The following is a 10,206-nucleotide window of genomic DNA, read 5'->3' as shown; positions in this document are numbered from 1 at the left end:
GTCATTCTGTGAATGGTAGTCAATAATGATTTGTCAAACAATTAACAAAGTTAATAAACAGTCACAGAGTAACCTATTCTGCCCCCCACCAGTAGTCACTAGTTGGGAATTAATGTGCTGAAACTATTCAGCATCACACCTGATACCCAACCAGATGGAGAGCAAACTTGACATAACAGATGATGATTAATGATAAGGATAATATAATTCACTAATAACATTTTAGATACTGGAAATCCTTTCTCTTCTCTCTCCTCATTAAGTTTGTAAACATGTATCATATGGGAGAGACTAGGCAGAATGGTACAAGCTCTTAGCAGTTTTTGTAAAAACACATATATTAATGTATAAGATAGAACCAAGATCTAAATTATTTGTCAATTCTTCATTTGAATCATCCCATGATATGAAAAATTAGAATGCATATTATTATAAAAATTAAAATGTTAACTTTTATCCAAATCACCAGGGAACCAAGCATTCATGTTTGTAAAAAAAAAAAAAAAAAAAAAAAAAAAAAAACCCTCTCTAATGGCATCTTTGAGATATATGTATAAGTGTATGTAAATATATATAGATGGGGGGGTGGAAGGGAAGGAAACAGTGATGGCAGGCAGTATTGCTGATTATTCAGAAACACGGGCTTTCAATCAGATTATCTCAGTTCAAATCCAAGTTCTGCCCTCTTTGCTATGACCCTGGGCAAATTATATATACTATTCACCTTCCATAATAAAAAGATTAAGTTAATTAATGAAGATGGCCTGGCACATGAAAAGTACTTAGTGGATACTTTACTATCTAAACTGTTCTTGAACCTTTGCAATGGAGAGAACTTCATTTCTGCACAAGGCAGATGACTCATGACTGACAATGCCAAGTTGTTAGACACTTCCGTCTTATGTTGTATGTAATATTTTATCCTTGTTAATCTATACATATTGACCCATATTCTATCCTTTAGTATAGCAGTTTTCAAAGTGTGATTCTCAGACCAGCAGCTTTAGCATCACCTGGGAGACTTGTGAAAGATATAATTTCTCCAGTTCCCCCACAAATGACCATATCAGTTAGAGTTCAACCAGAGAAGTATGTGTGTTTGTATATGTGTATGTATATGTATATGTATGTATATGTGTGTGTATATCTATCTATATAATTTGTACATGTACTTGTATGTTACATATACTACATACAGAGAGAAATTCATTATAGAAGTTGGTTTACACAGTTGTAGGAGTTGGCTAAGCAAATTCAAAGTCCTTAGGGCAGTCCTTAGTTAGGAATGGAAGATCACAAATAGGTTGGTAACCCAGGGGCATGGGATGAAGTTATTGCCCACAGTGGGAGTTTTATTCTCTGTGTCTCTGTGTCCTTGTCTTTCTCTTTCTTCTCCTCTCTGTCTCTCTGTCCATCTCAGGTCTAAAGGCTCTTTGAGGACTTACAGCTAAGTAGGTCAGGCCCACCCAAAATAATCTCCCTAATTCAGTCATCTAATTAGAGTTTTAACTGCCTCTGCAAAACCCCTTCATAGCAGCACCTAGATTAGCGTTGGACTGTTATCAGCTGCTGCTCCCCTCCTTCTTCCTACTCCTTCAAGTTGTCTCTTGTAGCCCACCTAACCAGAAACACACACAAAAGGGATTCTGGGGGAGGCAGTTTAGCACAGTCAGACTGACACACAAAAGCACATCCAGTGATTCAGAAACTCTGAAAACAGGCCCTAGCAGCCTTAACAAGCCCTCCAGGTGATCCTGATCCAGGATAAAATTTGAGAACTTGCTTTAGAGCAACATAGCAATGTTCAGTTCTTTTTTTCCATGACAACCATTAAATTATTTGAATGTGGTTAGTATATATTCTTAAAATACATGCTTTGACATCTGTATGGAAAACCTTTGTGAGCTAGTCAAAAAGTACAACATTTTGTCATATTGTTTCAAAAGCACAGGTTTTTTTTTTTAAATACACTATTTTTTTGCATATTCTCTCTGATTCACCTGATTCACTCTGTACTCCTTACATATTACTTATAGTATTTTAAAATTGGTTAAACTATGTCTCTAAGAATTCATGATAATATGACTTTATTATTTTTCCATAATAAACACATTATTTGAATTAAATTTCATGCATTCTATAATCTATGTTCCTATAATCATACATCCACAGATATCAATCTCACAAAGACACATCAGTTTATTCATTCAAAATTTCAGCAATGATTATGTGTGTTCCCATGATGTCCTAACATGTGGAGGTAGGGCTTTATGTGTGAAATGAGAATCATAAAGTCTGTTGAGAAAAAGGAGTAGCCTATATAACCTTATCTGTTAACAGCACGATCTTTATTTGAGTGGTACTTGAATTAGTCTGGTTCTTTTTAAGCATTGAATTCATACAATTGATGCCCCCTGTTTTATTTCTGTGTTCACCAAATACTTTTTCTGTTCATATTCATCATCTTTCACAGCACTGTCAATGGAGAAAATATATTATACCTACTGATACAAGACTAGTGACTTGATAGTTACATTTCTTATTGACATTTAACCATTCTCATAGTGATAAACCAAGAGCATCTGATTTTACTAAAAATCTTAGATGCAGGAAGTGAACTCAGATCTATGGAGAGATTATCAATACATATAAAATCAATGGAAAACATTATTTTCTCTTGTGCACCCAAAGTGTGGGCACTTCAGTATTGTTTTCGATATTAAAAATGAGACATACCCTAATATCTATCAAAAAAACATAAGTAGTTTACACAACAATAATCCATACTATGAGATATTATCTTTCAGCTAAAAAGGAGATAGATTCATAGAAAGATCTCCAAAGCATGTTTTTACATATAAATTATGATATTTTGGGAAACAATTAATTCTATATCAAGGATTGGCCAAACACTTATTAAAGAGCCCAATAGTAAATATTTAGGCTTTGCAAAACAAGAGACAAAATTGAGGTTTTCGTGTGGTTTCTTGTATAACTATTTAAAATGTAACAATTAAAAAACATAAAACCACCCTTAGCTCACAGGCTCTAAACAGATGGCTGACCAAATGTCACCCAGAGGATAGAACTGTAGGATCCCTATTCTATATGATCCCATTTCTATATACATAAATGACAAATAAATGTCTATGTATAAGTCTGGAAATATGTACACCAAATTGATAGTATACATATCTGGGGAACAGAAATGATATTGGGATGGGGGTCTGGTAGTCTAGTGGTTATTGCTGTGCCTATATTACTTGAAATATTTACACGGATTTTATGCAAACACACACAGATCAACATTCAAAATTGTTGGGAGATGATACAAACAAGAACACTCTACGTAGTAATCTGGCTGGGTACTGCACCAATCCCAGGGCAATTTATGTAGAGCATTACACTCAACTTTTCAGCTTTTCCTCATATATAGGGCCTCCTAAAGAATCAAAGAGCAGAGGGGTGACTATGTGAAGATTCAACTTCCTTCATTACATACTCAGATTTGGTAGAGTCCAGGGGGAAATCAAGTCTCTCTTGAGGGCAAAGACTTAAATTTACCCCTGAGCATGTAATACATTTCCTTCTGATTCAAGATACCCCTTTTTCTCTGGAATATACCTCCCTTTCAAAATCCCTTCCAGATTTTTACTCAAGATGGAGCTAACTAGAATATATACAGCAAGGCTTCTAATTATTGTTTGTTTCATCTGCATGATGTTATCATGAACATATTTTCATGCTCATGAGTTAGAGTCTGCACTGGCAGACTTAACTTAGATTTAACTCAGTTTGGTCAGGTTTCTGCTATGATCTCAGTCTTTCTCACTTTTGTGATCAAAAGGATGCAAGCTATTTGACAGTTACGCTTGTTTTCTTATTGTATTTTTCACTTCATAAGTTTCTTTTGGTCTATAGGTTTTCTCTGGAATTAACTAACTTGATTTCTCTTATTTCCAGAAGCTAGCCATAATGTCTTCTCCTTCTATTACACAGGAGATTTTTCCACTGTCTTTCCATTATAATTAGTATTTCACACTTAACATTGCAAAAGTTGTCTCTCTTGTGAAATAAGCTATAAAGTTAAGAGGGAGTCATTTCAGTATTCTTCCAAGGTGTCAATACATAGGGTGGTGTAAGTCCTCCAGAAGGGCTTTTGTTCTTGTTGTCATCTGTGGTTCTCTTTAAGAAATTTCAAGAGGGGCGTCTGGGTGGCTCAGTCGGTTAAAGCGTCCGACTTCAGCTCAGGTCACGATCTCGCGGTCCGTGAGTTCGAGCCCCGCGTCGGGCTTTGGGCTGATGGCTCAGAGCCTGGAGCCTGCTTCCGATTCTGTATCTCCCTCTCTCTCTGCCCCTCCCCCATTCATGCTGTGTCTCTCTCTGTCTCAAAAATAAATAAACGTTAAAAAAAAAATTAAAAAAAAAAAGAAATTTCAAGAGGATTTGGTTGGGGTTAATCCTCATAAGCAGAGTTGATCTTTACCCCACTCAATTTAGGTTAGATTCTAGCTCTTTTCAGCATTCCAGCAGGAGCTCTATTACGCATCCTATCTCAAGCTCCAATATTAAAAAAAAAAAAAAAAGAATGGAACATACATGGAACATACATGAAGCAACAGATTCTTTTCTAGTACTTTCTATTAAAATTACCAATCCCTATAATGATTTCAGAGACACAATGACAGGCTCCTGGAACCATATGAAAAATAGGTTAAAAACCTCTATGTTGTAACTTGTGTGAGCAAAAGACTTTAAAAAACAAAACAAAACACCCTTTAGATCAGTGCTTCTCAAGCTACCTGTACTGAGGAATCAGTATGTTGAGAAACAATATCTATGAGATTGTCATGTTCCCACATGTCTTATGGGTGAACAAGACAGATCTTTATTTCTAACTATCATTACAAGGATGTTTGTACAATAAATAGCCTTGTTGGATTAAGATAAGGGTCTCCTGTGGAATAAAGCACAAGTTTGCTTACAATCTGGAATGTAGAGATAGCATCTCCCTTAGGAACAAAAGGTAAGTTTATAGTTTATTATAAAAGATTTAGGTTCCCTAAATTTGGGATTCCTGTAGGGCAATCTGTAACATGTCCAAGTGTAATCTGACATTCTTCATATCATCTGGCAAGAACTGAGTCAATGAAACAATGCAAAAAAATGCTGATGCTCTGGCTACTCTTTTTTTTTTTTTTAAAGTTTATTTGTTTATTTTGAGAGACAGAGAGAGCACCAGCAGGGAATGGGCAGAGAGAGAGAATCTCAAGCACTGACAGTACAGAGCCTGAAGCAGTGTTCAAACTCCCCAACCGAACTGTGAGATTGCAGTGTGAGCCAAAGTTAACAGTTGGAAGCTTAACTGACTGAGCCACCCAGGAGCCTCTGGCTACTCTTAGTGCTACAAGTAATAAACTGTCCTTTGTCTCTGAGCTCAGAGTCAGCTGTATTCCTACTAGATTCATGAAATTGTGGCAGGTTAACCTGTTAAAATCTCAATTCCTTCATACTTCATGACACAATATTGTTTTCCATTTAAAAATTAAAAATTAAAAAAATTTTAATGTTTATTTATTTTTGAGAGAGAGAGACAGAATGCGAGTGGGTTAGGGGCAGAGAGAGAGGGAGACACAGAATTTGAAGCAGGCTTCAAGCTCCAAGCTGTCAGCACAGAGTTCGAAGCGGGGCTCAAACTCACGACCTGAGCCGAAGTCAGACGCTCAACCGACTGAGCCACCCAGGTGCCCCTAAAATTTAAAAATTTTTAAATTAAAAAATTTAAATTTAAACATTTAAAAATTTCCATTTGGTCACAGACTGGTATACTTGTAAAATATAAGCCTATAGTAGGTAACTTCTAAAATAACTCCCAATGATCCCTGACTCCCATGTAATATTCCCAAAGATTGGGCCAGATGTTGTGACTGTTTTCTAGTGACTAGAACACAGTAAAGGGGTAGGATGTGACTTCCAAGATAAGCTCACACACAGATTCTGGTTTCCATCTTGAATTTCCTTTTCTTTCTCTCTTGCTTGCTCAGTACAGTGAAATCCAGATTCCATGATTTGATTTTCCCTATGGAGAGATCCACATGGCATGGAACTGACAGTCACCTCTATCCTACAGACAGCGATACACTGAAGTCCTCTGACAACCCACTAGGAACTGAACTTTAGTTAAACTCATGTGAGTGAGAATGGAAGCAGATCTCCCCTATTTGAGCCTTCAGACGAGAATGGACTCCTGATGGAAATTTTGATTGCAGCCTGGTGAAAGACTCTGAAACAGAAGTCCCAGTCAATCAATGTCCAGATTCCTGACCTGCAGAAGCTGATAATCAATATGTGCAGTTTTAGTCCGGTATATTTTGGGGATAATCTGTTAAGTGGTTACACAGTTCAAAGAGTGGCATTAGTTCATGGAGCACACTTGCTCTACTCTAGATAATAAGTTCTGTGAGGGAAGGAGTCTAACCTGTCTTGCTCATGAATGAATCCCTACATAGGTTATGGTAGATGATAGGTTACTAAAAATTAATTTTGAAAAGATTAACGGACCACTGGCCAAATTCAATTATGGCCAGAGTATCTGTTAATGAGACATAAACTGAAGATTGAAAAGTGTGAGGGGAGGCGAAAGTCAGGTGGGACAGCTATTGTATTATTAAGAGGATGGTAGGTGACACTTTAATGGATGGAAGAGTTTGGAAGTAATAGTTTAAGTAATAATGTCTGAGATGTATTTTTGATGCACACATAAACATAAATGAATCTAAACACATATCTAAGAGATGTGGCTCAGATATTTGCATATTTAAACAAACCCCTTGCACCTCTCCTTAATTTTCTATCGTGTTTAACTTCCATTTATAGATAGAGCTTTAAAAGATCACCATTTTGTTAACAAATCAGCGCTTAAAAACAACTAGAGTTCCAGGCTGTTTCTATTGATTGTATGACTGAAGTTATTTAAACCATGTGGTCCACAGTGACTAAAACTGTAAAAGAACACTCAGTTAAATGGTCTCTAATGTCTCTTTTAAAAAGTAAAAGTTCTGTGAACCCCTCATCCTCCTACAAAAATTAAGTCAGCACATACTGACGCTTGGCACTTGGGTGGCTGAGTTGGTTAAATATCCATCTCTTGATTTTGGCTCAGGTCATGATCTCACGGTTGTGGGATCAAGCCCTACGTTGGGCTCCGTGCTGATAACGTGGAGCCTGCTTGGGATTCTCTCTCTCTCTCTCTCTCTCTCTCTCTGCACCCCCCCACTTGTATACTCTCTCTCTCAAAATAAAAATAAAAACATTAAAAAAATAAAAGGCAGGTTGAGATCTAATTTAAGGCAACCCTGTAAATTTCAAAAACCAATGTTTTTAAAAATAGAGTAAAATAAGTGTTATTTTACTAAAATAAGTGTTATTTTACTAAAATAGTAAAATAAGTTCTCAAGACTAAAGGAATTACTTTCCAAAAAGAAGCAATTATTTGGGGGTCACCACAATGTCACTTATTTCACAGAAATGGTCACAGGGAACATTTCACTAAACTTGATACTTTCCTTAAACTATCATTTTAAAAATTTAATTCTTAACCTGTTTTAATTTTATGTCTTTCAAGGGGTTTTATGTTTACTTTGGATTGATTTCAGCTGACAGAATGTCTATCATTTAAAGTTTTTTTTAATGTTTATTTATGTTTGAGAGACAGAGTGTGAATAGGGGGAGGGGCAGAAAGAGAGGGAGATACAGAATCTGAAGCAGGCTCCAGGCTCCGGGGTGTCAGCACAGCTGGGCTCGAACTCACGAACCATGAGATCATGACCTGAGCTGAAGTTGCACGTTTAAACCACTGAGCCACCCAGGCATACCAAGAATATGTGTCATTTTAGCTTATGTTTCTTCTCTATTGTCTGATATTCAAGTGAATTTATGACTTGTAAGTAATAAATCAACTAAGAAATTCCATTATGTATTTATAGAAAAATCCATATTTTGTACTAATAAAATTATACCTTATTTCCAATTTTCTCTAATGGATTTTCTTATTTTATATATTCAAATTTTCCCCAGTGGATTTCAGGGAAGCAAATCTGTTTAGGTAACAGGCTTAAAAGCTACCTGAAGTTGACTATCACATTTTAATTCAATAAGAAAGATAGAATAGTTACGGTTTAAGAAGTAAATGGATGAATGTAAGATTAAGAAACAATTCAAATTATCAGTGAATAAAAATTTATAAATGAAGTCAACAGTAATTTTTTACGAAACATAATTCACAACAGAAAAGAAAAATAACATCTAAAAGTCTACAGAAATTTTGTTTCAATAGTAAAAGCTTATAAATTTTTAGGATTTAATAAACCAAGGAATGAAAAGTGCTGACTTAGGAGAGATAAAGCACTAAAGTTGTAAATTAAAAAAGTTTCTATGACTTTTACTTTTTTAAAAACACAGTTTCTTTGCTGATAAAAAGCAAATAAGCATTGAAAGTGTTTATATTCATAAAATGGCAGATTTTGACTCTGTCCACAGAATTCCTCCATATGTTGGGTAGAATTTATACAAGGTGACTTCGCTGAGATTGTTTACTTTTTATGGCAATGTAGTTATTTCTCAGGTTCTACAAAAACACATTCTCTTACCAGGATATAATTGGACAAACCGAATTTGTAACTGTGAACACAACCAGAAATGTCACATTTTAATATAAAACTCAGCTAATCTGCTGTGACAAGCTTACCATTAAGGGACTGGGGCTATACTTCATATGTGGAAACAATGCTTTAAAAACCTCTCAGGAAACTGAGGCATTAAGTATTGTTTTCTGGCATACCAGGGTCATTGGCAAATCTGGAAGGCCTTGGTGAGAGGGGGGAAAATTCTCTTGTAAATACTGAAGACAAAAATTGGTGGAGATAGATGGTTCTTTTCTCAGAAAATTTGACTTTACAAAACGTTATAAAAAGAAAGACTTATGATACTCGCAGACTCACCATATGGATATTCTATAGGGCTTTAGATTTACTGATCATAGAACAAGGGGCTTTTGCGTATTAACACTTTTTGCAACTATATGGATAAAAGTGGCTACAATGGATAAAGCTCATATCACATGACAACATGAACTCATATGCTGTATCAAATAGCCACCGAGATAATTTTGGAAATTATTTCCAAATGTGGGGAAGTTATTCAAAGTAATAATATCATATGCTTATCAAAATATATGTTGTATTTTCAAAATCAGGTATGAATATTTAATATAACTAACGCTTTAAAAAGTTCTTACAGTAATTTAAAGGAGACAGACAGAAAAACAATGAAGCAATATATCTATAGAAAAATCCTATCACAAGCATAGAGTTCTTTCCGAAGCTTAGATTTTAAGGTTTCCAGATGGTCGAAGAAAAAATTCTGTAGTGGTTAAAGAGTACAAGTCTCGTAATATGAAAAAAAAAAATTAAATGCCATTCTGTGGATAGGCTGGTTTGCGTGAAAAAATTTTGAAATGAAATGAAGACAGCGAAAAATAAATTTTCTTAATTATATTACAGTTTAAGACACTACATATGGTCAAAACTTCAGCTTTTAGATACTGTGTTAGTTTCTTAGATACTATGAAAGTAGGACTTTCTTTTATTTATTAAACTATAAAATATTAATATTATTGACCCAGTGTTAAAATGCATTAATAAGAATAGTACAGCTTATGACCTTAAAATTTAGCAGTAAAACTGTGATGTATATATGCAACACACCATACACACAATTAGAAAATTGTACTGAAACTGATTTCTCTGTTCATGACCTCCTTTCACTCTATTTCAGTCTTTGGAACAGAAATGCACACTTATCAAATCTTTGTTTTTATTTCTCTATGATATTGAGATTAAGGCTTCCAAATCTTTTGAAAATATGAGTAGCTCCCCAAGATAAGCTTATTATTCCACAGAATACAAAAAGTGTTTTCTGGGCTCCGATAATACCACCAGACATGAAGTGAATTCATTGCATGACATCAAATAAAAATGACCAATTCTGCCTTTGGGAAACTCCAAATCTTACTAAGAAGTCTAGATGCGACATATAAAACAATACAACACATAATTGAGCAATATCAACTTAACACTGAAGAGAACATTTTGATTACATTTTGTGATACACTTCATAAATCACTCAATAAAAAACAAGAAAAATAAC

Source organism: Panthera leo, chromosome A2 (assembly GCF_018350215.1).
Source record: "Panthera leo isolate Ple1 chromosome A2, P.leo_Ple1_pat1.1, whole genome shotgun sequence".
NCBI lineage: Eukaryota > Metazoa > Chordata > Mammalia > Carnivora > Felidae > Panthera > Panthera leo.
Note: the sequence above shows the minus strand (reverse complement) of the source record.